At 43.5% G+C, this 27,271-nt stretch overlaps 1 protein-coding gene and 1 long non-coding RNA gene across 2 annotated transcripts in view; one reads left to right on the forward strand and one right to left on the reverse strand.

Annotated features, from left to right (window-relative positions):
- The window catches only part of LOC310828112, a 27,639-nt gene extending 18,435 nt beyond the window's left edge, over positions 1-9,204 (reverse strand). The window contains exon 1 of the long non-coding RNA XR_014556683.1: positions 9,025-9,204. This is a non-coding gene — a long non-coding RNA (uncharacterized lncRNA). The remainder of the gene's footprint in view (positions 1-9,024) is intronic.
- NEBL (nebulette) overlaps positions 1-27,271 on the forward strand; it is a 176,013-nt gene that overhangs the window by 13,739 nt on the left and 135,003 nt on the right. The gene's annotated exons all lie outside the window — the stretch shown is intronic.

A 27,271-nucleotide genomic window follows, 5' to 3' on the forward strand; every position in this document is an offset into this window, starting at 1 on the left:
CACACAGTGGTATGTCCTTAGCATAGGAGATTAAATGGCCTGTGATCTGTCAGGCTTTACTGTGGCTTGATGAGTAGATGGGGAGTTTGTTTATTTCTGCTTTTCTGTTAAAAAGCATTGCAGACAAAACAGTGCTACTTTTCGTAGTAGCTACTACCTCTAGTACAGTGCCTCTGATACCCATCCCACACAGTCAGTCTAGGCCGTTAGCCCCAGAGACATCCAGTAACAGTCACAATAACAGTAACAGTAGTAGTAGTAGTAATAATAATAATAATAACCCTCCCAGCTTTCTTCATGGCATTCAGTGACCACCAGACTTTCAAATTTAATTTTGCAACTTCATTACGTTACATTGCTAGCTTCCCATGCAGCAATTGGAAGAGAATGGTGATTTATTTATTTATTGTGCATTGCCCACATTTTCCTGCAACAGTTTCCCCCTGAACAGTACCTAAGAACTGAGCTTCATCCCAGCCTGAGGTTGTTTCAGAGTGTCCCCCCCAGGCCCCCCTTCCCATCTTTAGGAAAATGAAAGGGTATGCGCTGCAGGGTGTACATGGGCATTACACACCTGTAATTAATCTAACGAACTGCTGGTAATGTGAGCCCCCCCAAAAAAAACCTTCATAGGTCTACAGCTGAAACAACAATTATTTGGCAGTAAAATAAACGTCACCCCTTGTGGTGCCCCCAGACGTACAAGTGAATTACAACAAAGTGCATTCATGGTGTGCGTGTATGGTGCTAGGACATTCCTGCTACATCATTTAAATAAAGGGCCCGGTGATAATTGATGCGCCAGGGGACTGTCAGAGGGGAGCATGGCACTCAAGAGATGAAAAGGCTCTGCTGCCTCCACGCCTCCTCCCCCCACCTCGAAAAACCATGCGATTCCCATTAACTCTTCCGGGCAGCTGAAAGTCCTCTTCTGTGATCGTGAAAAATAAATTAAACTGAGTTCCATTGCTCCTTTGCTGTTTAGTGATTTGTTATGAGTTGTGCTGTCGTTTTTTTAAAAGCGATTGTGTTATTTTATAACTTTTTAGGTCTTCTTTTTCTCTTATATTTGATTTTGTTGCAAACCGCCCTGCGGCTCGTGCAAAGGGCGGCATGCAAATGAAATCCATACATTTTGTTTGAGTCTGCCGGAGTTTGGCTTCCCGTTCCAAAAGAGCGGAGCTCAAGCTCTTTCTGGCAGGTTTCCATCTAGAATTCCAAATATTCAGAGGCGCTCAGATTGCGGATGGGGGGGAAGCATTGGGTGTGAGCTGGGGAAATAACTGCTCTGTTGCTATTTCCAGTCTAATCGTAAAATCACTCGATTTCACACATTTTAACGACCTCCTTACAGAGCTGGCAGATGGGGATCTACTGGTAGATAGCAGAGTGCTTTGCAGCAGAGCAGCAAAGATCTTGGCTTCCCGCTGCTTAACAACAGCAGCAACAGAAAGCTTCCAATTAGGCTGCAAAGGCGAAGGGAGTTTAAGCTTAGGGGGGAAACCTGGAGTGGATTTTTGTGTGGGAGAGCAGTGAGCTGAGTTCTGGAACCGAAAACAAATTCCTGGACTATGCATGTGCTGGGAGGCAACTTGCTCCTAATTCTAAGAGTATTTTTTCCACCTCTCCACTATTTTGCATCTGGCTTAGGCTGCTGGATTTTGGGGATCAAATAAAAAGAAAGGAATAAAAGTAAAGCAGATGCCAGAAGTCTGTGCTGGAATTATTCCACTCCACTTCTGACAACAGTTGGCAAATTCATTTAATGTGATCCTGTGAATTATGGGCATCCTACAATTTTGAGCATCACATGACAGGACAGATTCTGAAATAAAGATGTGCTCTCCCAAGCCCACAGTATCAGCATGTTTGCACTTCTTTGTCTCAGCGACACTTATGCTGGCTTGGTTATGTCCACAGAATACCAAGGACGTTCTCTATGGGGAGCTGGCTTCAGGCACCAGGCCTGTTGACAGAGCAACTCTGTGTTACAAAGTAAAAGGTAAAGGTAAAGGTAAAGGTAAAGGTAAAGGTAAAGGAACCTCTGACCATTAGGTCCAGTCGTGGCCGACTCTGGGGTTGCAGCACTCATCTCGCTTTATTGGCCAAGAGAGCCGGTGAACAGCTTCCTGGTCATGTGGCCAGCAGGACTAAGCCGCTTCTGGCGAACCAGAGCAGCGCGCGGAAACGCCGTTTACCTTCCTGCCGGAGCGGTACCTATTTACTGTATCTACTTGCACTTTTGATGTGCTTTCAAATTGCTAGGTTGGCAGGAACAACGACCAAGCAACTGGAGCTCACCCCGTCACGGGGATTCGAACCGCCGACCTCCTGATCAGCAAGTCCTAGGCGCTGTGGTTTAACCCACAGCGCCACCTGCGTCCCAAAGGTGTCTGCAAATGTGACACAAAGGCTGGCAACTTCAACTCTGCCATGTGGGAACCCCTTGCAGATGCCTGCAGTGCCTGAAGATAGTTAGATCCTGTATCCACAGCAGTGACCAGAGGAGGAATGACTGCTGGGAGGAGTGCAGATATAAGAAACAGCATGGTACATTTGCAGCAGCACAACCGGACGCCTTCATCTGCCCCAGCTGCAACAAAACATGTCTTTCCCATATCTGTTTCTACAGCCACAGCAGGCGCTGCAACCTTCCAACATCTTGACCTCACCCCCAAAGGCGCACACCTCCATTGTCTCCAGCGACAGATGGATGCTAACAACAACAACAACAACAACATGATTAAGGATACAATCCTATGTTTGGGAGTAAACCCACTGAATTTGATGAGAAACATTTCAGAGTAAACATGGAGCGTGCTGTTAAAGGAATGGGAGTTTAATAACGGTGGAACAGGACACATTTAGCAGATTCTGGGGTTCAGAGCAGGGAACAAGATTCAGGAAGGCATATAGGAAATGAGATCAATTTTTTTTCTTTTCCATTCTCTTGGAACCTTCCTTCACCATGCTACACACACTGTGTTTTTGAAAGTTTCGATTTCTTTAAACTAAGATAAAAATTTCTGCAGGTCTGGAGAGCTCCCCAAACATGTGGGGACATTGTCACATTTTTGGTTGGCCCCATTATGTTTCCAAGGGACCACCTATGCCCCATATTAGAGGAATAATGGTCATAATGCTCTATGGAACCACGATCTCTGGAGGCAGTATGCCACTGAACACCAGTTGCTGAGAAGCAACAACAGGAGCAGGAGCCTTTCTGCCTTGCCTGTGGACTTCTCACAGTTTGTCATTTTGCGACATAGATCAGGTAAAAGGTAAATGACCCCTGGACGGTTAAGTCCAGTCCTTAGTTGATCCAGCAGGGCTTTTCTTACGTCCTTATATTAGGCAGGCAGAGAGGGGTGGGGAACCAGTGGGGAGCCTCAGGCCTGCTTAGAGCTAGAAGGAAGACAGGAAAGGGCAGACTGAGCTCTGCTAAGGATTTTGGCTGCAGGAAAGAGCATTCAATACATTCTTTCTCTGCCCAGCACGCACACACAAAATTCTACATGTGCGCGTCTAACAATTATTTAACCCTAAATCTTCTTTGTAAATAACTGTTTCAATGTTATCAAAAGAGAGAAGTTTGAACTATAGTAAATGGGTAATTACTACTGATAAAAGATGGAAGGCTGACAGTAGTTGGCTTCAAAGAACATGCACCTCTCCAGTTACAAAGCCGATTAAAGACCATTGAGGCCACTGTGTGGGAATGTTTACAGTGGAATGTAACGCCATTTGAAATACCCAGTTTTAAGTAAATTAGTACAAAAAAATTGGCTCTGTTTTAAAATCCAGTTGCCCATAAACTTTGGCCCAAATCATCCATCAACAAACACACAAGTCATTTACTCTGCCTGGGAAAGTTTGTGTGCTGCTGTTGATAGACATGTCATTTTAGGTCCAATTCCCATGTTTTAAGCTCAGGATGTACCTCTAAACTTTTCTAGTGCGTGCCACATATCTAGTATAAGCTGCAGCATTTCACTTGGCAGGCTCAGCATTAATCCTGGATTACAACCCTCATAGCTTCCAGCCAGAGTCAGGGATCAGGGATCAGGGATCAGGACCAGACCCAGACCCAGACCCAGACCCAGACCCAGACCCAGACCCAGACCCAGACCCAGACCTTTAGAGGCCCTAAGCACAGAAAAGGTTGTAGTGCCCCCCCATGTAATTCAAAATAAAAACAATACTAAACTGTAAAATAAAACTTTTTTTAAAAAAAGCTAAAAGCTAAAACATAGATTTATTGCAATACCCAACAGGATCTTATTTCCTTGCATCACTTTGATCTGCATTAGTTGGATGCCCCCTAGTTTAGGTGAGTAAAAGTAATAGAAAGAACAGAAAAATGGGGGAAGAGTGTGTAATGAAGTCTAACAGAGGCCCGATTTTCCCCATGAAAAATGTTTTTAAAATAGCGAATGTCAAATTCTTAAAAGAAAAAGACCTCTCTTTTTTTGGTGACCTTGCTTTGCTGGTGCCCCAAGGAGGTGTTGAGATTGCCTATTAGGTAATCCAGCACTGTGAGGGATGATGACAGTTGGAGTCTGACAACTGAAGGGTCACAGGCTAGTTAGCCATGCTCTAGACCAGCCTTTCTCAGCCTTGGGTCCCAGATATTGTTGGATTACAAATCCCATCATCCGTAGCTAGTAGGACCAGTGGTCAGGGATGATGGGACTTGTAGTCCAACCACATCTAGGAACCCAGGGTTGGGAAAGGCTGCTCTAGATGCACACACACACACACACACACACACACACACACACACTACTCACCACTGTAGTGGTGGAGGGAAACAATGCATGTAACTTTTAGATTTGGCCCTCAAGCTAGTCTAACATCAACATTCAGTAACACAGTTTCAGAGAACGATACAGAAATACCCAGACCACTTCAAGCTGCACCCATCTTGTAATCAGAGAAAGATTTGGATCCCAAAGCAAGCAAGCCTGAAAGTATTCAGTTACTTGACCTTTGAAGGGAACTTGGAAATGCAGGCTACTGAACCATTTCAGACTTGCATGTTTTTGGATTCTCATTTTCTCTGATGAAGACCTGGATGCAACTTGAGACTGCTGGGGCTTTTCATATGATTTTCTCCATCACGTGTGGTTTGGCACTCAGTTACTGACTACTGATTTTTCTGCTCTGTGTCTCAGTAGAGTGCAACCCTCCTGCTGGATTGCATTATGTGTCTAATATAGTGTAGTGTGGGGGCACAGATAAATGTATTAAGCGTCACTAGTATTGTGTAGGCAGCCACGAAAATATTTGACCTTTCCCTAAACATGAACACACAATATACAAGCTTTACTCGAGCAAAGGAAAATGAATGTACACTGAAGTGGCTACAAGCAATTGCTATTGTGTCTATAAAGGAGAAATGGAAGGGAAGTTTTGGGAAGGGACCTTGACTCGGTGGCAAAGCATATTCTGCATGCAGAAAGTCTAGTTAAAAGGATGAGGGAACCTTTGATGGGAAATACCTCTGCCTTGGACCCTGGATGGCTACGCCAATCAGAGTGGACCCGGGGTAGCCAAAATGGTGTCCTCTAGATGTTGTTGGACTCCTAACTCCCATCAACTCCAGCCAGCATGGTCAATGGTTAGGGACAATGGGAGTCCATCAACACCTGAAGGGTGCCATGTTGGTTAGACAATCAGAGTAGATGCCAAAGAGTTTGACCTGATATGAAATAGTTCCTCGGGTTCCTATCAATAAAGGTTTGGTTTATTTTTCTCCCGTTGCTGGGTTCTTGCTCCTGCCAACCTAGCAGTTCGAAAGCAAGTCTAAGTGCAAGTAGATAAATAGGTACTGCTCTGGCAGGAAGGAAAACGGCATTTCTGTGTGCTGCTCTAGTTCGCCAGAAGCGGCTTAGTCATGCTGGCCCTTGGCCAGTAAAGCGAGATGAGCGCCACAACCCCAGAGTCGGTCACGCCTGGACCTCATGATCAGGAGTCCCTTTACCTTTACTTTTATTTTTCTATTCACATAAAATTGAGGTAGGGGTCAGTAACTATCAGACCATGGACCACATCAGCACCCCAAGTCATGCCTTCTGCCCCCTCCTCCATTTATCAGTCCCAGAGTTAAAAAGGAGGTGTAGATGAGTTAAATCTGCAACAGTAATACTTTGGAGCAGGGCAGTTTCACAGTGAAGCCCACCCCTCCCACTTTTTTTGTCAAAGTAGCCAATTGGCAAGACTAATTGCTGATCAAGGTGTTGGATATCACACAATACATGTCTGTAAATATTGGTAATAATGTTTTCTAAGGTGCTCACATATTACTTTTGATTATACTTATTTTTGAGCCGCATTGTGTACAGAGTGTCACAAAACGGGAGCAATTTTTTTTTAAAAAAAGGGAGACCATGTTTTGAAAATCAAAATTTCAAGCTGCTGGATTGTTTCTTGAGAGATGTAGCAAAAAACGATAGTGATGGATGAGCTAGCTAAAAGCCAGAGTAATGTGGTGATTTTATAGCCGTATTCTTTAGGAGTTAATGTAGTTAGATGTTCATCTAAGAGATTATGAATTGGAGAGAGGGGATGTTTTCACAGGCCAAAAGTGGTTTCTGGAGAGCAGCATAAAAGCCATGTGGAATAAGCCATAAGAGCTCATAATTTCGCCATAAGTGCACAGTCAAAGATAGAGCAACATGTTTTATTTTGTTAAAAATGGACAGTGCATGTCAGCTGCAAGGAGCTGTTTTTAAGAGCTGTGCTAACATAATAATAGCATTTTAGAGGGAGAAAAGGTTACATGGTACATAAAGGCCCTCACAGCTGCCTAACAAGTAGTCTTCAGAATACTCACAATTCCCAGGTTCAAGTCATTAATGCAATTTTACATTCCACTTCAAGTGTGAGGGACTGTGCAGTTCACAAACTGTTCAAGTGTGTGTACATGTGCCGGAGTGTATTTATTCTCAGTTTAATGCGCCTAACATGGTTGAAGAGCAGCTACCCCCCCCCCAAAGAGATGGGAATGGAAACAAACACACACAAAGCAATGCCCCTTTTTTCTCCATACAGCAGTTTGGTTCAAGTATCCAAGTGTGTTTCAAAAGCACACCAATCTGAGCAACAAGGACATGTCACTGGATTGTGTCACTTCTAAGGTGTACACTCCTGCAGTAATAATCACTAATGCAGTGAAACGGATCACAGGTATGCCATCCTTGGGATCCCCCAAAAACTAACCAAACCTATTGTTGTCTGAAAATGGGTGTGTACAGTGCAGCTGATTTGAATGCTGAATGGAACACAGCAGTGGGCAGCCTGAGTTAGTTCTATCAGACCCGGGTGCCTGCCTAGAAACCCTAGAGTGAGAGACTAGGGTGATGTCAGCCAGCAGGTTCAAGGAACCCTATTTGTTGTGAGATTTGGGGGTTGATCTGTGAGTTTGTTTGGACCTTGGGTAAGAGCCATGGTAGATGGGTGGAGGCTGAGACATGCTGAGTGGTGAATTGTGTCAGAAGAAGGCATTTGTATCTGTGTTTATTTATTATTGGTTTGTATTAATGGTTTTATTGTGTGTTTTTGTAACATTTTCCTGTTTTTCTAGCTTGCTGTACACCACTTCTGTCTGTCTGTCTGTCTATCGGTATAAAAACTGCTGAAATAGAAAATGGCATCTAATCTATATTTCTTGTTCTCATGTCTACGCGGGAAGGGCTAGTTATTTTAACCCCTCCCAATGGGAACCCACTCGCCCAAATTAAAATATCTTCCTTTTAGATAGAAATCCAACTCCCAATTAAATAGCCATGTGCTTTTGTTCCACCTGCTTAGGATAATCCAGATAACAAAGAGCAGATTTAGCCAACAAGAAATTAGAAATGCTAGAACCGTTTCCCAGCTATTAGTTTACACAGACTACAGACTACAGCTGAGGAAACTAGGTGAAGCATCTTTACTTTCTCAATGAAGAATCAAAGGAGAGAAGACCAAATGCAGACATCATGTTTCAAACATTCAGCCAAAGAACTATAACCACATAATTGAGCGTGGGGAGCACATGACATTTTCCAGCTTGAGATCTGCATTCCTTTGTTGGTAACCTGCTGGAGGTCACCTGTTATGGTGGGTGGGGCCCCGAGGCAAAAGTGGATGGAGCAACAGGTGTAACTCTTCCTTTTGTAGGGTAGGTTGCATTTCAGTCAGAGGTTTCTACCCTGAAGAGGGTGCTGAGCAAGACTGGCTAGAGGTTGTGTCCCAGGGAGAGTTCAAAGGACCAGACAGAAAGGCCAGGAAGCTTGCATTTGCCCCTTGGTCCTGAGGTTCCCCACCTCTGATAGAAACCTCATCTATACTCTTCAGTTGGTCTCCATTGGCTAGTCTGCTCCTAATTTGTACCTAGCAACTGAGCCTTCAAAAGTATATATCTGGAGAATGAAAAGGCAACTGACTTCATTGTGGGGGAACCTTACAGTATTGCTAAATTTATAGGGCAAGGGAGTATGAGAAAAAGACATAATTTGTCACCTAAATGTGTTTTCTGGGTGTTATTGTTACCCTCTGCTCTCTGGGTAATAGTTCAACATTTCTTGAAGCTAAGTTTTCCAGCACTCTTGAATAGGAAGTTGGTCAAGCTGTTTGCGCTCCTGAGCTCTTAACTTTTTGATGGATTTTGGAAAAGTGTGTAATTCAGTCACTCTCTAATTAATCTCTCTTCAAACTCTCCCACTCAACGTGCCCCAAGAGGAGAGCATCCCCATCTGGGGCATACCCTGTACCAGGTCAAGGGAAAACCCAGGAGAGGCTCAAAGGGTTATCAAGTAGCAACTGTGTGTCAATAGCGCCATTGTTCCTCTGTTCGATTCATCCCATCTGTCATTCAATGGAAACCCTACCTCCCATTCTTACATTATTAAAAGACATTCTCAAAAGATCCCTTTACAGTCCTCAGACTTATCTTTTCAATGCCCCCAAAGCAATCCCAGAGTGTTATCTTGAAACATCGGAGCTGCTTAGCCCGTCTTTAGATGCTTTGCAAAGAGTTACCTGTGTCTAGTCAATGGCCATGAAGGAAAATGGGGTGTTTAACGTGCTGTTCTGGCAGCCTGTTCGGAAGGAGACCAGGTGTATTCTGCTCTTGGCATAAATTTCACTTCCTTCTCCTCCTGGATTACAACAGCTGCTTCTCTGATGAGCTCCAGGTGGCAAATCTTGGTAGGCCTGGTACCAACCTGTTAATATCCAAATGAAAGAATAAACCTCTTTACTGACAGCCCCCTTCTTTTTCTTTTTAATTAAGCTTTAAACTGGGGCAAAAGGCCTTACAGAGCACCAGGCTCTGTGTTAATAATGCTGACTTTAATTATAGACAGAGGCATATCTACAACAATCTCTCGCACTCTTGACAAGGAGCTATATCGCCCCCCTCGTCCCTTGTGTCCTTGTGGTACTTACTTTTGAGTAGACATGCACAGGATTACACTTTAAATCACATCAGCTGCCCCTGTTTAATTTGCTGCTCAGCCCACAGAAAAGAGAACTTTAGGAGTGTTGGATTTGAAATGGTTTCATTTTTAAGGCTGTTCACTTAGGCAGCTATCCTTCTTATATTGTTTGGTGTCTGAAATAAGAGGCAATAGGGTTGCTGTGTGTGACGCTGACTGGCTGTAGTGAAGAAAAATAATAATGATTCTGTATACCTGTTTAAAGGCATCGGTTTATTTACTGTTCTCTCCTAGGCCTGAACTCTAGAGGATGTTGAGCTCAGAGCTCTTTTTTCCTTAACAGTTTTGTGGGCTGCACTTAATGTTGGCTCTCTTGCATGCAGTTTAAAGGAGAGGTTAATGGCCGTGATTGTAGAGGAGTTCTCCTTCTCCATGGAGGTGAGAGACAACTTTGCCTTTTGTGATGTGTTCCATTGGCCAGTCTTTCAAAGGGTTAGGGTGTGTCACTGCAGCTGCTGCATCAAACAGATTAAGTTAATATGAACTTCAAAACTAGCCCTGTCCTCCTGTTCACAAAACACTTCAAACACAGCAAGGCATGTCATCTCCCAGATGATTGAGGCTAATCCACTTAATCTGCCCCCCTCCATCTGAATGCAAACTACTGGGACATACCCAATTACATCTCTTCAGTCAAAACAAACTCTTCATTCCAAATACTTCAGTCAGTTTTTAATAAGAGCTTTCCAGCTCTTTGCAAGTATCAGCCAAGCTTCCTAACCCACAAAAATAGCTCTGGCAACACTGCAGGAGATGGGGCGGCTACACTCATTTCTGGCAGAGTGCCATGAGCCCTGGTCCATTTAAAAAATATTAGGCCACTTCCCTTCAGAGTTTCTACATGTACTTAAGAGCAGCAGTAATGAAACCAGGGTCATCTGTTGGTGAAATGATTATTTTGTCCTCAGTGTCCCACAGATGCACCTGAGGTTTGAACACTCCGCCTTGCCTTCATTATTTTAGACAGAGTTGCACAGATATGTAATTAAGGAGGGAAATATGTCCAGCCCTGTCTAGCAGCAAAACAGAAGCAGACGTGCAAATATCTCATTTTGTAATACGTCCAGGATTGTCTGGACTCAGTTTAGTGAAGAATTAACTGTTTTGTACTGCAGCCTGAACAACTGACTAACAGCGCTCTGAAAGTTGATATTTCAAGTTCCCTTGGGTATTGGCCCACCAGGCTTACTTCTGCTCTGTGTTAGGGCCGGCCTTACCATTGGGCAAAGTGAGGCAATTGCCTCAAGCACCTGGCATGTGGAGCAGCAGATTAGCACCCACAGCACCTGCTGCTTGCCTGCACTGGCTTGGCTGGCCCTGCCACTGCCTGGCAACACCTTCCCTTCCCTCCCCTCTCCCCATTTCTTACTCTAGGAAGATCAAAGAGGGTCATTCCTTGGAGACAGAAGAGTTCTAAGCTGGATAGCCATGAGACTGCCTGCATCATGCTGCCTGGCCTTTCCCACAGCAAGAGAGGGACATGGTGGGAAGCTAAAACAATGGCATAAAAAATAATGGTAGTAAGTTGAGGGAAGCTGCCACCATTGCCGTGGGGAGTATTAGCCATGAGGGCATCAGCAGTGGTGTGATCTCTTGCACTGACCCTGCTCTGTGTTTTCCAGCCTTTTTCACTCCTGTTCCCATATCCTTGTTCTTTGCCTTTACTCTGGTTCTCCCTAGTACCAGCTGCCATGTTTTGATGGTCCACCTCATTTCAACTTTCTCCTGACCTTGGCACTACCTTTGTATAAACTCAGGTTCTGCATGTGAGCTTCCTATAGGCATCTGGCTGGCCACTGTGAGAACAGATTGCTGGACTAAATGGGTCTTTGGCCTGATGTAGAAGAACTCTTCTGATACTCTTATGCCCACCTCTGATCTAAAGCATTTTGCAACCATGAGATAAGAGAATTCCCCTGTGCTGGTGATCCATGGTGGTTTTTTTTTTTTGAGTAAATTTATCATAAATCAGTAGTGCCACCACATGCTACAGCCTATAGTAGACTGCATCTTGACTCCAGAAGAAGAAGAAGAATAGGTTCATTCTTAGCTGTGAAGGAACAACTTGTGATGGCAAAATAGTTGTTTCTATCAATTGCAAGTCCTACTCAACACCCCCAAGAATTTTGACAGTGATCTCTATTGCAATGTCTATTGCTGTTATTTCGGTATCTTGATACTTTAATGTCTTTAAGCCATTTCTGCTACCACTAGATACTTGTTTTACATAAAAACATATCATCTTAAATTCTCCTTTTGATAATTGTTTTGCATCTTCTTCCCCTTCTGTTTATTCAGCCCTGACACCTGGCTTTTTATTTGAGTTGATGATATGCCTCTCTCTTCCATGTCTGTTCAGAATCCGGAAACTTTTTTTTATATGAAAAAAATCCCAATTGATCCCTTAATGATCACATCAGAAACATCAATGAGGGAACCTTTCATAATATGTCTTCCTGATCCCACAATTGTCCCACCTAGCAAATCTCCCTTTGATTTCAAAGGAAGTACTGAGTCTAACAACTGCAGGATTATTATCAGTCGGCTTGTTTCCTCTGAGACTGAAGCTAGTGTTTTACTTTAACTAGTTACTGAAAGTGGTACTTCTAGAGAAGTTTGTCTGTGCTCCAACACCATTTAAAGTTAATTGGCTGGCATTGTAAATAAGAAAGCAGCCCTACAATAAGGGTCCAACGCCATGAGATAATATAAAGGTAAAGGGACCCGTGACCATTAGGTCCGCGTCCAGTCACGGACGACTCTGGGGTTGCGGCACTCATCTCTCTTTATTGGCTGAGGCAGCCGGCGTACAGCTTCCGGGTCATGTGGCCAGCATGACTAAGCCACTTCTGGCGAACCAGAGCAGCACACGGAAACACCGTTTACCTTCCCGCCAGAGCAGTACCTATTTATCTACTTGCACTTCGTGCTTTTGAACTGCTAGGTTGGCAGGAGCAGAGACCGAGCAATGGGAGCTCACCCCATCAGGGGGATTCGAACCGCCGACCTCCTGATCGGCAAGCCTTAGGATTTGTGGTTTAACCCACAGCACTGTGTCCCTTATGAGATAATATACTGTGTATCAATGAACCACTTACTGGAAGGAAAAGAGGTCTCTGCTGAATCAGCAGACAGTGGGTTTGTGAATATCATGTCAGTAGGCACTAGTGGTGGGATGGGCATGGCACCAGTTACAACCCATGCTATCCAAAGGGCTCTTTTGCCCCAACACAGTTCTAAGGTGACCAATATTCTATAACACCTTGGTCAGTGTTACCTGCTGCTGAGTCAGATCTGTTCTGTACAATACAATTGGTCTAACCTACCGTAGGTCATTGATACACAACTGAAGGTTTTTGGCATTTGTATTGCATTACACCCAGGGCCAGCCCACCTATAAGGCAAGGTAAGGCAACTGCCTCAGATGGCAGTATTCACTGGGGTCCCAATGTAGATCTCTCCCTCCACCGCCGTTTTCTGATCTAGATCTTCACTCATCCCCTTCTTCCCTGGCACAGAGGTAGGAGTCTCTACTTTGTGGCTCTGCTCCAGTGCCAAAATGTATTGGGCCAGCCCTGATTGTACCTATGGTGGTGCATCTTCAACACAGTTCAGATCAGCTCGTATGACATCACAGAACATTCACAAACATTCCAGTTGCTCAACAAGCAAGGTTTAAGTTCCTATGTGGGCGGGGAATGTTGTCCATTAGGCTGTGACTAAAGCCTTATGCTTTGTGGGGCAGCTTGAGAACAGAGAAAAGACTCCAGGAGGAAGGGGAGCTACAAGATAGGGAGCCCCAGAGACAAGGTGAATTAGAATAAGAGGAATTTGAAGGAAGCTTTTATTGAGGAATGCAGCAGAGAAGACAACAAACTGAAGAAAGCAGGGACTAATAAGAGGAGGGGCTCTGAATAAATATCTAAGTAAAAGGGAGCTGTATGATATCTCTGCTTTCACTGTCACATTGTGACCTGGCAGCCCAAAGGAGCCATCACCCAGGAGCTAGGGGTGGGGTGGGCAGAATCAGCTTCACATATTAATTTGCAGTCACCAGATAATTCTATGACTCCAGGCCTGTTGTCCTTTGGCATGGTGCTAGGCCCTTGGACCATGTGCAACACGCAGAAAATGAAGTACAAAACTTACCTTTGCAAGCCACTTCTGTTGTCAGACCAGACGTTTGTCTGGTCCCTGCTCTAGCAAAGCTATAGAGCTGCAAATTTCCAGATGGTTTCATTCTGATGGAGAATCCACAACCATAGTATGAATTCATGTCTCTCCCCCCTCTATAGTTACAGTGTATTGAGAGAAGCTACCATCATTCTTTGCCAACAAAGGTCCGTATAGTTAAAGCTATGGTTTTCCCAGTAGTGATGTATGGAAGTGAGAGCTGGACCATAAAGAAGGCTGATCGCCGAAGAATTGATGCTTTTGAATTATGGTGCTGGAGGAGACTCTTGAGAGTCCCATGGACTGCAAGAAGATAAAATGTATCCATTCTTAAGGAAATCAGCCCTGAATGCTCACTGGAAGGACAGATCATGAAGCTGAGGCTCCAATACTTTGGCCACCTCATGAGAAGAGAAGACTCCCTGGAAAAGACCCTGATGTTGGGAAAGATAAAGGGCACAAGGATAAGGGGATGACAGAGGACGAGATGGTTGGACAGTGTTCTCGAAGCTACAAACATGAGTCTGACCAAACTGCAGGAGGCAGTGGAAGACAGGAGTGCCTGGTGTGCTCTGGTCCATGGGGTCACAAAGAGTCAGACACGACTAAACGACTAAACAACAACACCATCATTCTTTAGGTTTTGTTTTTTTCTTCTGTAACAACAACCAGCTCAGCTAGCCCTGAAATATTTGAAAATCAATGGACTGCTAAATGTATTTATTTAAAAGCATTTTACCGACTTTCATTAAAAAATAATACCAGGGTGGTTCACAACAGAGAAATAAATGTATAAAACCAGTACTGATGGCTTTTCTCTGCTTCCATAGTTGGACGCAGCAACACTTCTCAATACAGTTGCTAGAAACCACAGAAGGGGAGAGTAGTTTTGTGCTCAAATCTTCCTACTGGGTTTCCCAGAGGTATCTGGTCAGCCACTGTGTGAACAGGATGCTGGGCAAGTCACTGGCTTCATCCAGCAAAGACTCTTGTTAAGTTTCCTTCATTGCAGGGGCTTGGACTCAGTGACCCTTTTTTATGTCAGCTTCCCCTAGGAGTGGTGTCCAAACTGTTTTCAAAGAGGGCCAGATTTGATGAAGCGAAGGGCCGTGAGGGCCGACCAAAGCTGTTAACCTTTTTTTAGGGTTGAGGTAGTTGAGGTGTTTTTTTTTTTTAGCATTTTACCTCAGGAAATAAACTGCCATAGGGGCTGGATTAAACAGACTGGCAAGCCGAATTAGGCCCCTGAAACGGACTTTGGACATACCTGCCTAAGTGTTGTCCACTGTGGTCTGACCCAGCAGGACTCTTATGATCTGATGCTTAAGTTCTGATGATTTTACAACTATACTGTGACAAATAGTAGAGGAATTTATCTGACTTTTAAAGCCATTTCAAGTCTTTTGAATGTTGGTTTTTTTGCTTTTGTGACTGAAAGAAATATGTGAGAACATGATTGTGGAGTTTACTTTAGGTATAAAAACCAGACCTCTGGTGACAGCTGTTGACAGCCTTCATAAAGTAGATACAGTTTGCTTCTCTCTTTTTTTATTCCTAGACAGTGACATCATAAAGGCCAGAAAAGACTATGACAGCAGATTATACTTTCAAAACTGGTTTGGCTTGAATGGGAGTAATATCAGCTCTGAAGTATTTGTTATGGGTATGAATAGCACAGGGAGACAAGAGCTGCATCAGAACATCATGTGAACATAAAGTAACTTCGAGTGACAGTTTGGAATGCAAGTCAAAGGGTACAAATCAATAGAATATCTGGTACAAAGTGTTTCCTAGTGGGAGAAGATAGAATTAGATTACAAAAGGGGCAAAGCTAGATGCAGACTAGATAAGTGTGTAAATCACAATGCAATAAGCTAGATCTTTGAACATCCTCTCTCCAGTGATTGATGAGCGATTAGAAAAATAACAGTAAAAGATTTCAGATTTGGAAATGGTTCTCAAAAAGTAATACATTTTTTGTTCCAAGTATGTGCACCGTTTGGTGGCTATGAGTGCTTATTCTTAATATCCACCAGATGGTGCCACTAATCAGCAGAAGTCGTGCGTTTGTGTGTGTGTGTGGTGTGTGTGTGTTTTAAAAGCATCTCAGCTCAAGAGCTACGTTTCCAGTTAGGCTATCTTTGCAAAGCTCATCAGATATAAGGAACATTAGGCAAGCTAATAGCCGCTCCTCATTTATGCAGGGCAAAAAACATAAAATGGGACTTTCAGCCTCTGAAATAAAATCATACAATTGTAGAGTTGGGAGGGACCCCAAGGGTAATCTATTCCAACCCCCTGCAATGTAGGAATCTCAACTAGATCATACATGACAGATGGCCATCCAAATACTACATTATTCTACATACCAAATTATTCTACCTCCCACCCATGTGAAGCAATGTTATAAAATGACATTATAATAACTCTAATGAGCACAATTTGCTGCCCCACCACAAATTAGATAACAGTTGCCTTTTAATTTAGGGCAAGCTTTTAGAAATGTCTGTTACAACACTCAACTGGATCATTTCAGGGGGAAGCTGGTTGTGTGGCAGCTGCCTTGAAGACAGAAGAAAAGGAAACACTAGACTGAGAAGTTCCCAATCTTATTTTATTTTTTTCCCCTTCCGCATACAGAGCAGACCTCCCTGTACCTACTCTCCTCTAAAATAATCCAATGGGGAACCCTAGGAATGGGCCTGTAATATCAATTAGGATATAGAAAAGAATGAAATGCTGGAAAGGCAGGAAGTGTGTTCAGAAAAATGGGTGAGTTTTCCAAACTGAAATATGGATCGAAGACAGAGCTATGGTCACTCACAAAAGGGCTTTCTGCTAGCCCAGTGGTATCCCCCCCCCCCTCAGTCAATGTCTTAAATACAGAGCTTGGGGAATAAATTGTGTCTGTGTGTCATGTGGACATTTGGAAAGATCTGTTATTGGTGTGAAAGGAGCATCCTTGCAAATTTTACTTGGGTGGACTGCAACATCATATCTTGTGCCTTAAGCACACAGCATGGGTAACATAGTGAGCTTCTGTTTAAAGCAAAAGTTAGAAAAGTTAAACTGAATTGTGCTAGCTGAATTGTGCTACTCCTCACTTCTACCAAATTGCCTTATATGCCATAAAAGTAGACCTGCACGGGTGACCTTGTATGCTGAGGTTAATGTTATGTGTTCATAGGAACTTCTTAAATGTATTTTATTTGTGTGTGTTTTCTGAACAAGAAGGAATGTCTTGTGGCACCTTAATGAGCAACAAATTGTATAATAGCAGAAGTCTTGGTGAGGGGTTTGTGTAGATAGTGAGGTCAGAAGAAAATTAACTGCATATGGTGCTGACTGGCAATAGCATCATTAGTACTGAATGTTCACAAATGCAATTCACAATAAGCTAGAGACTTCTATTTTAATCTCCAGCCTGTGACATATTCACTCATCTACTGTGTTTTTCATTTGAATGACATACTCTCAAGTGACTGTGCTTAATGCTTCATGTGTCATGCTTAATGACATCACCAGGACCCACCCCTGTGACATCACCAGGGACCATCTCTAGCTCTCAGGTTTGGGCCTAAAATCTCAAGATCTGGGATGCTCCTGACCTTGGCAGCCCTAATCAGAATGGCCTCGGTCCAGTATACCTGAAGGAGCGTCTCCACCCCCATCATTCTGCCCGGACGCTGAAGTCCAGCGCCAAGGGCCTTCTGGCGGTTCCCTCATTGCGAGAAGCAAAGCTACAGGGAACCAGGCAGAGGGCCTTCTCGGTAGTGGCGCCCACCCACTTGGCGATAAACAACTTCCCGACATTCCGAAGACATCTTAAGGCAGCCCTGTTCAGGGAAGTTTTTAACATGTGATATTTTACTGTATTTTTGGTTTTTATGGAAGCCGCCCAGAGTGGTTGGGGAGGCCCAGCCAGATGGGCGGGGTATAAATAATAAATTATTATTATTATTATTATTATTATTATTATTATTATTATTATTATCTGGTGTGGATCTGACCCACGAAAACCAGCTGTGTCTTCAGCATGGTCTGCTTAGATAATCTTTCTCTCTGGGTTCTCTGAACCCATGTCCGTTTTCAGATGATAATCAGGGCTGAGCAACTTCTGGCCTTCCAGATCTTGTTGGGCTACAATTCCCACCATCCCTGACTATTGGCTATGTTGGCTGGGGCTGACAGAAGACAGGAGTTAAATAACATCTGGATGGTCATCGTTTGCCCACCCCTAGCATAGGATATACTATATTATTAATGAATATGCTTTTGAGAGTGTAGTTTCCTTTGAACTTGTTGCATGTGCTCACTAATAATGGTAATTTTTTTCACCGTAGCCCAAGTTTACCCCACTTAGCTGATTTTCTAAGAAATCAAAGAAAGCTCTGTTTACTACCAAACTTGCAGGGACTGCAAGCCAACTTCCCAGTTGCGTGTTGTGAGGGGCATTTCTAAAAGCTTGCCCTAAATTAAAAGGCAACTGTTATTTAATTTGGAAAACCCAAAATTTTGTCATTTTTGAAATAAAAAAGCATACACTGGTAGCTTATTTGAAGCCTTTTATTTTCCTGTTGCACTAGGAACACAACATTCTGCCAAAAATCCATCCTCTAGCTAACAGCACTCTGTGCCAACTGCTCTGGTTTGCCTATAAAAGAGGCACAGTATGTGTCCTCCCCTTGAAAAATATATAGGGCTAACAGATTTTAATGACTCAGTGAGAAATTGTCATGAACTTACTCCAGAACCCTCTAGATATCTGGGTTTGTTCGCCCGAGCTTTTCAATCATGGGCTTTTAACATACACAATTTGTTTACTGTGCTATTCCTCCCTCTCAGATGTTTCCACTGAGTCTGCTCTTTCATACTTTTGTTCATTTGATTAGTTTCCATAGTGACACTCATTTGTGAAGTTTAGAGTTCCCTCCTAGCAGGTTCTCATAAATGCCAGTTACTGATCACCGGGGCTTGTGTGCCAGGTTAACGAGACAAAGTCAGCCTTATTTCCAACACTTTTCATTGTATGTGAATGTGTGTGTGTCTTTATTTCATTTTGCATTCATTTGAGAAGGTTCTTTAGGCTTTGAGAGCCATTCCTTTTCTGAGGCAGTTTTGATGGATAGAATCCTAACTGGATTTCAGCTGCTGAGGCTGTTGAACTGGGCGCTGTTACATAAACAGAAGGAATTTCTCTTTAACCTCTGCTGCATTCTAAAGGGCACCTTCCTTTAACTCAAGTGCAAAATAAGTGGTTTCTCTTCTGTGACTTTTCTTCGGAACTGATCAGCAGCTAAAGAGTTTTCTGTGCACAGAGAACATAAATAGAACTTGATGGTTTGGAAACTGTAACAAATCATGGACAGGATGTGCATCAGAACATACCTAGCTATACTGCATTGCTTTGAAAGGGATAGTAACATATGAAGAACCTGCTAGATCATGTCAATGGCCCATCTAGTCCGGCATCCTGTTCTTACAGTGGCTGAACAGTTGCCTCTGGGAAACCAGCAAGCAGGATTCAAGCCCAAGAACACCCTCCCCACTTGTGGTTTCCAGCAACCAGATGCACATTCTGATCTGCATTTGAGTGATCTGCACCCCTATCTCTGTTCCCATATAACTAGTTAAGTGGTAACATCTGGTTTGCACAGTTGGGTTGGGTCCTGAGAGCATGGAAACGTTTTTTTCTCCTGGAGTATATAGATATTCTCCTGCCAACCTAGCAGTTCGAAAGCACATCAAAGTGCAAGTAGATAAATAGGTACCGCTCCAGCGGGAAGGTAAATGATGTTTCCGTGCACTGCTCTGGTTTGCCAGAAGCGGCTTAGTCATGCGGGCCACATGACCTGGAAGCTGTACGCCGGCTCCCTCGGCCAATAAAGTGAGATGAGTGCTGCAACCCCGGCGTCGTCCGCGTCTGGACCTAATGGTCAGGGGTCCCTTTACCTTTATATATTTATTGTAATACTAGGGACTGCACACCTGCATGCTTTGCTTGCCAACCCCTGCCATTTTCCTCACACTAACCCCCTGCAGCTTCCCCTTTCCACCCCATGCAACTACTAAGATGACCTTTTATCTTTCCAACCCAATAATTGAAGCTATTTCTCTCTTCTATCCTGCACCCCCGTTTTTACCATCACCCCCATGTCCATGCCTCTTCCCTCCTTTTGTGCAACTCCCTGTACACAAACCACCTCCATGCTAAACTCACATGACTCAGGACCTCATTACCTTAAGGACTGCACCTCCCCATATGAACCAACCCAGACCCTGTTCTTTCCCCCCAAGGCACTTCTCTGTGTCCCCACTTCCCAAAAGGTTCAGAGGGTGACAACATGAGAATGGGCCTTTTCTGTGGTGGCTCTCCATTTGTGGAATGCTCTTCCCAGAGAGGCTCACTTGGCGCCATCATTACATGTCTCTAGATGTCAGGTGAAAACATTCCTCTTTACCCAGGCCCTCAACCACTAAACAACTATGGCCTTTTAAACATGGGGGGACCTGTTATTATGACTTTTTTCTGTGATTGTTTTATTGTCTTTTATTTTATTGTCTTTTACTTTAATGTTAATTATGTAAAAGACAATATATATATGTAAATTATGTTTTTAATGATGTATACTGCCCTGGGAACATTGGATAAAAGGAGGTATAGAAATCAGATGGATGGATAAACCTCCTGCATCTTCCTTCTCCCACACATTGCAACTACTAAGTACCATTTCCATCTTCTGCCCAATTGTGATGCGGCACTCCAGATTCTTCAGTGGGGGCTGTGTGATGACAGCTAACAAATTTATCATGGTACAAACCAGGGGTGGTTAGGCCCTTGGGGCTCAAGGACCACATTCACCCTTAGCCAACCCTCTGGGCACTTCATGCACATTGTATACACCCTGGCTCAAGGCCTCTGTGCTTTGATGACAAGTCATGGGTCTGTCCCAGTTTATGGAGTGAGTTCCTGATTCCAACAGTTCAGCTACAAAAATAGCTTGTTTGATTACACTGCAGGTGATTCCAGAGACAGGGGCTGATACGTTTTCCTTTCAAAATACTTTTTCCTGGCATTTTGGATGCAGAAGACTTCCAATGTTTATTAGAGTAGCATACCTTGCCTCAGTTGGATCAAGCCTGGTTTTCATTTTACCTAAGCTTCAGGAACTCAGTGGCACAAACTTTTGCTTTAAGGTTGTCTTTGTGGTGCTTGAACAGTCTTTCTCCATGGAATGTTGGCCTGAGCTGAGCTTGAATGGAAAAGGATTCTTTCCTTGAGATGTTGCTTCTTTCAGCCCAGAACATCAGTGCCTGGGACCTTGTCCTCCTGGGATACTGAGTGTGAACAATGACCAGGTTTCCAAATGTGCCCACAGGTCCCAAATCAGTGGTGAGCCCTCATCTACCTATTGTATCACAGCCATATTCCATAAATAAATAGCCATCACACATAGTATCCAATAGGTGCTCCCTCTACAAACACTGTAGTCCAGGCAAATATTTCACTTCAAAAATCAATCTATGGATGTCCCCCTGCCTTATTTCTGCAAACAGTTGCTGCCATAGATTTTTAAGGGAGTAAATTGGGATGGCAGCAAGGACGCAGATCAGAAGCTGCTGCTGCTCCTTACTTATCCACTTCCCACGATCTCCCCCTGCTAAGTGAGAGGCTGTCCACCATGACTGTGAGGACAAAGAAGGTTCTGTGGTGGAAGGAGGACCACATTGAGCCCCTCAAAATCTGATTTCTTTGCTTCATTTGTGTCTGTGTCTATGTCCTTCTATCTCAAAATCTGGAGTTTCCTTGGCTGAATTGGCTCAAACAAAGTTCTTCTTCTTTTTAAGCAAGCAGAGAATGCCCTGGGTGATTTTTACAAGAAATTCTGCAAAATGAGAGAAGGAGAACAGGATGATTTTGAGTAAGCAAGGAATAGCTGAATCAGAGGTAGTGATGGCCCCCAAGGTACATGCAAGTGCTTCTCCTAACCGAAATATTACAAAGAATTACTTTCTATAGAAGCATTTGTAGAACCATTTAGGCTGCAGTTCTGCTGACAGTCAAAGATATCTGGGTCCCATTAAAATCACTGAGATATACATGCACAAAATGTACTACGGTATAGTGATTTGCATATTTCAAGGAAACTGAATGTACTTCCTGGCCTCCATTTAGAACTATTTTGCTCAGTATGGGTGAGCTAGAATGAACACAGATGAAAAGGGAGGAAAAAAAACTTCCTCAGGCATCTGTCCTTTTCCTCCTTTATATCTTTCTCCCTACTATATGCATTATCTTCAAAAAATTCTATTCCTCTCCTCTGTTGAGTTTGCTCAGCAAAGTCTAATATCATTTCCCCTTTAAAGTATCTCCCTAGATTGTTCTACTTTTCCTGCCCGTGTGATGGTATCTATTGCTGCAGTGTATATGTCACTGAAGGGCTAAAAAATAAGTCAATTGTTTAGTTCAACATGATTCTTAATGTACTTGACTGCAATGCTGACTCTTCTGCACAATCTCCAGCAGAAAATATTGAATTATTGACTATTGGATAAGCCATGATATTCAAAACATTACTCTTGCATAAAAGACTACAGCTATAGTACCTTTGTTCTCTGAAGTTGCTGGGCAAGATAGCCATGAAACTCTGTGACAAGGAGATGAGCTGCATGAAGAAAGTTCTGTAAGGCATTGGAGGGCTGAACTCTAGGAATTCGGCAGCAGATTCCAAACTCCGCACCATCAGGACAGCTTGCAGAAGGAGGAAATGTCCGGCCTGATTTTGTTGCTTCACAGCAGCACCTTGATAATGGCAGAAAGGAGAACCGCAGGTGGTGTGTGCTAAGGGGGTCCTGCTTTATATAACTGATAACTCTAGTTTACTTCTTATTTTGAGTAACTTGTCACCTAAAATGGCTGCTCTATAGGCTTCTGAAGGACTCACTAAAAGGCACGGTGGACTTTCAGAAACTGAGTGCCTTTTCCACCTTCATTGGACTATGTTACCTTCCTCTTGCATGAACGTTTACTGCCTTGAAGTAGATTGCATGCACCTGACCTCCTGACCATTGGAAGATGACCTGTAACTCAGCTTACTTAGAGAGGCTTGAATGGGGTTAAGACAGACAGAGTGGGAGACCTAAACTGGCTCTGGCTCTTTGCCCTCTGTGCTGACCTGTACTTTGATGTCAAATTAATATGTGTTAAGAGTCACCCCTTTCACTTCCGCCTCCTTTCTCACACTTTCTCTCAACCCTGAGATGTAAGGTCACCTTGATGTATCTTCTGAGAACAAAGGGACAAGCATGGCTTCTTTGTTTCTCCAACTAGTTACATCGGTCTATAGAAGAACTCTTTCCTATCAAGCATGTACTTTTTACCATGTACCCTGCAGTTAGCACATACAGGTATGCAAAATGGAGAACTTGGTCCAATACAATGCCCCCTCCCGTGACCCTCCAGATGTTGTTGGACTACAACTCCCATCTCCTTGGCAATTGGCCATTCTGGCTGGTGCTGATGTGAATTCTACTCCAACAACTGGAGGGCCACAGGTTAGCCATTCCTGTCTTGAGACATAAGCTTATTGGTGCTATGTTAGAGAAATATCACCTGGTCACAGTCTTAGTCTTGTCATTGCCTGTAACAGGAGTAGCTAATTTAGAGCCCTCCAGATGTTGTTGGCTATGCTGACTAAAGCTGATACGAGTTAGAGCCCAACATCTGGGTGGTGCCATGTACCAACCAGGTCCACCAGCAAACTGTCTCTTGAATTTATCAGATAGAACAATAGTTTCCAGCTAAATGCACATGATATACAAGAGAGTGGGATAAATATAAAATTATAGTTTTAAACAGCTCCAAGGAGATACTGATTCCTTCGGGAGGGAAAACTGCTTATTAGAGAATGAGGACATTGCACTGCAGCAGGCATGAACAAGCTGCCCATCTCAACACAGCAAATATTTATCTCTCCAAATGTAAGCATATAACAAGGATTAATTTTATTTAAAGCAAGATAATTACTACGGGTTGATTCAAGCTCTGTGATGCAGAACCAAGCAAATCAGTGTAGCTTTGTTCTACATGCCTTTCTTGGGGGTGGCTATTTTATCTTTGTTTTCTTTTATCAAGATCTTGGAAAAATATAAAATGTTAATCTCATCATATATTATGCAGTATTCAATGAGAGTATAACACCCATGAACTGTATGCTGAACAATTTGAAAGGGAAATTGTCTTCCCCCACAGGTGCAAAACTGTTGTTGCTTTCCATACAGAAGATGAAATGTAACTGGAAGGTATTAATTTTGCCTTCAGTGTTCAACTCAGCTTGTGTATACATGAGTAACTGCAAATCTTTTGCCTTTGTGGTATATCTACCCTCTGTTTGTGGAATACAACGGTCTGCAGAAAATCAGTGTGGTGTGTTGCAGGATTGGGAAATTCAAATGGAAACTTTCATAGACAAATCTGAAATAGAAGAATTTGCTTGAGCATTTCCTCCTCTAAATGCATTTTGGCTTTACACAAAACTGTGCTTTTTCCACATGCACATGCAAAAAATACTGATTAAAAAAGTATCTGTAAATTGGGGGGGGGGGGGAATATAACAAAGGAATGGTTATGTGAATTGAAGTGCCCTGGAATTCCATGTAAATCTGTTCAGGACTGGCACACTGAATTGTTGTAATTTAGTTGTACCACAACTACAAACACCATATTTTATTTTATTTTTTAAACCAAAGCGATTGGTAACTCTTAAAGAAAAGATGAAGAATCACATTAGGAAGTTTGCAAATACCATACAGGCAATGGCTACCGTACTTTGTTTCTGTATTAGCACAAATGGAAACGTAGCAGGCAATTTAATCTTCAAACTACACATAACTCCATTGCTTCAGTGAGTTGGAAAATTGGGAAATGATTTAAACAGGACTGCCTTATGCTTTCTGCCAGACTAATAGGATTTTACGCTAATGTAGCATTTAGACTTGTGGTATTCACCATGCAGCCTCACACACACAGTGAAGACTAGTAATTATAGCTGCTGTTCTCATACACGGAAACTGTTCTCTAACAGGGCACTCCTATGCTTGAGTTAAACTGGTTGAGAGATCAAAGGATATAATGGAAACCCTACTACCCTGGTGGAATGTGAGATATGCTCATGGAATACCTGAAATAGGGTGGGATGGGGGAGGCTCGCATTTACATTGCATCCTATGCTCCTCCAGAGCGCATCCATGCCACAGTGGAACTTTACACTACTCCGGAACCCAGTGCAAGAAATTTCCTTTCCATTGACTTCAATAGGAGGAGAAATAAATGTGGAAATGGCCACCTCCACGTTGACAGCTGCTCTGCCCATGCTGCAAGGATAGAGCATAGGATACAGTGCAACTCAGCAGTCAAGGCACAGCGCACCATCACCAGACCATAGCTTAGAAATGCTGTAGTTGGGCAGATGACAATCCCTGGCCTCAGTTTACACAACCTTAAAGCTCGAAAGGGGGAATTCTGCTGAGAAAGAATGGTGGAGAAAGGGACATTTTGCACAAAGCAGCACCCAAGGGAGATTGAATATAGTGCTAGCACTTCTCTACCTGGAACTCTTACACTTGCTCACCTTGGGACTCCGGATAGACCAATGGGGACTGGTCTGTTTGGGTGAATGAGGCACTGCCCAACCAACCTCAGTCTGCCCTCAGCCAGTCTCCACTTTCCTGTTTCCTTATTTACAACCAGTTCAGGATGTGGCCTTGGCTGTCAGCTTCCTCCTCCTCTTCTTTGGTCTCAGTGTTGCCCTTGTAAAACTCAGGGGCACAAAATTCTCCTTTAAGCACTGGCACTGTATTTGTAATGGGAAGGTATGCCTCCTGGTATCTGAAAATGTGAACAAGTTTCTACTCATCACTTCAAGGATTTGAGCAGTGATCTAATCAGCAAAATGTCAAGCTTTCGTTTGCATATGACAACCAAGACTTTTGGTACCTGAGACGAACCATGAAATGGCACTGGCCCCACAGCCAGGGAAGAAGGAGTGAGTGAAGATCTACACTGGGAACAAGGGAGGAGTGACAATGTCCATCAGGAACAAGGAGGGGAATCAGCTCAACCTTACCTGATTGTTGAAGAGGGAATCAGAGGCTGTCACAGGAGGGAAAGCAGCCAGGTGGGTGCAGAGCCCAGGAGACCTCAGAGCCCACTGTTTCCTCCCTAGGGGTGGGAGGAGACCAGCAGAACCTCCTATTTGCCAAGTGGCTGCTGTAGAGGTGGCATTGGGGTGGGCTGCTGAAGAGGTGGCAGATCTGGCTTCCAAGGAGCATGCATTCATTGGAGGCTGGATCTGCTGCCCCTGTAGATTCTGGCGCCCGAGGTGGTTGCCTCACCCTGCCTCATGGGTGGGCCAGCCCTGCCTCCTTTGCTGTCACGTCTGTTTTAGTTTGCATTTAGTTTTCTGTAAATCAGAGTGCTGAAAGTCATTGTGTCATGTCTTTAAGGCTTTTGGATATAAAGGTATACCCCGAGGAATACTTTGGAATCTTTTGACTTTATTGATCTGGGTATTACACTGATGCTTGGGGGCAGGGGAAGGGCAATTATACTTTTTTGATAGCATAGCATTTTTGTTATGGTTTTATGCCCAAGACACATAAAACTGAACAAATATTGGAAGCGGGTTGATGCCTAAGCATGCAGCATGCCCACTAATCATCCATCAAATTCCAAAAGCAGTAATGGGGACAGACCCTATCCAGAAGCCCCAAGGCTTTTTCCAGTCTTGCTAAGCTCACAGTGCCATCTCGTTCTCTCTGCTCCAATTCAAACCACAACTGCTGTCTCTCTAGTCCTCCCACCAAGCTGAAGGCTGTGTGACATTAAGATTTTAGTACTAGAGCACTTATAGAAATGATTCTGCATTTATATTTTGTACTGCTATTGCATTTTGGAAGATTTTATAATGTAAACCGACTTGAAGAAGCTTTGCTCAGAAAGGAGAAGTGCAATTATTTTTATTAAATAAAAAAAGTTTATAAAAGAATTCCAGAGAGTTTTCCAGAGGTTAACAGTGGAACCATATGCATGTTTCCTTGCAGGCAAATACCATGAAGTTCAGTGGGCCTTACTCCCAGGAAAGTCTGTATAGTATTGCAGCCAAAGGAACACTGTGTCAGCTTGTTAAGTCCTTGATCATCCATCAGTTGTCAAGTGATGATTCACAAGTGATCATCAATGGTGTCTAAAAACCAACACTATAATCATACAGGACTGTGAAAGGTCTGCTCAGGGGATGCTAAAACGATGCTAAAACGTCTCCAACAGTAGTGCTGTTAGGGCAGGAAATCAGGGCAGAGGTCCAGGGCCCAACTCAGCAGAATCAAAAAGTACCACCACCTTATGAGCTGGGCCAAGGATCTAAAAAGAGTGGAGGAATCTGTAGCCCTCCAAATATTGTTGGACTCAAACTCCCATCAGCCCCAGCCATCATGGCCAAGAACCAGGTGGTGGGAGCTAAGGTCCACCAGCACCCGGAGGGCCAAAGCTTTCCCCAAAATTACCAAACTGCACCCCTGATAGTTTGTTTGGACCCTGGACAAGAACCAGAAGGCTG

Source organism: Podarcis gaigeae (genome assembly GCF_964106915.1).
Source record: "Podarcis gaigeae genome assembly, chromosome: 12".
NCBI lineage: Eukaryota > Metazoa > Chordata > Lepidosauria > Squamata > Lacertidae > Podarcis > Podarcis gaigeae.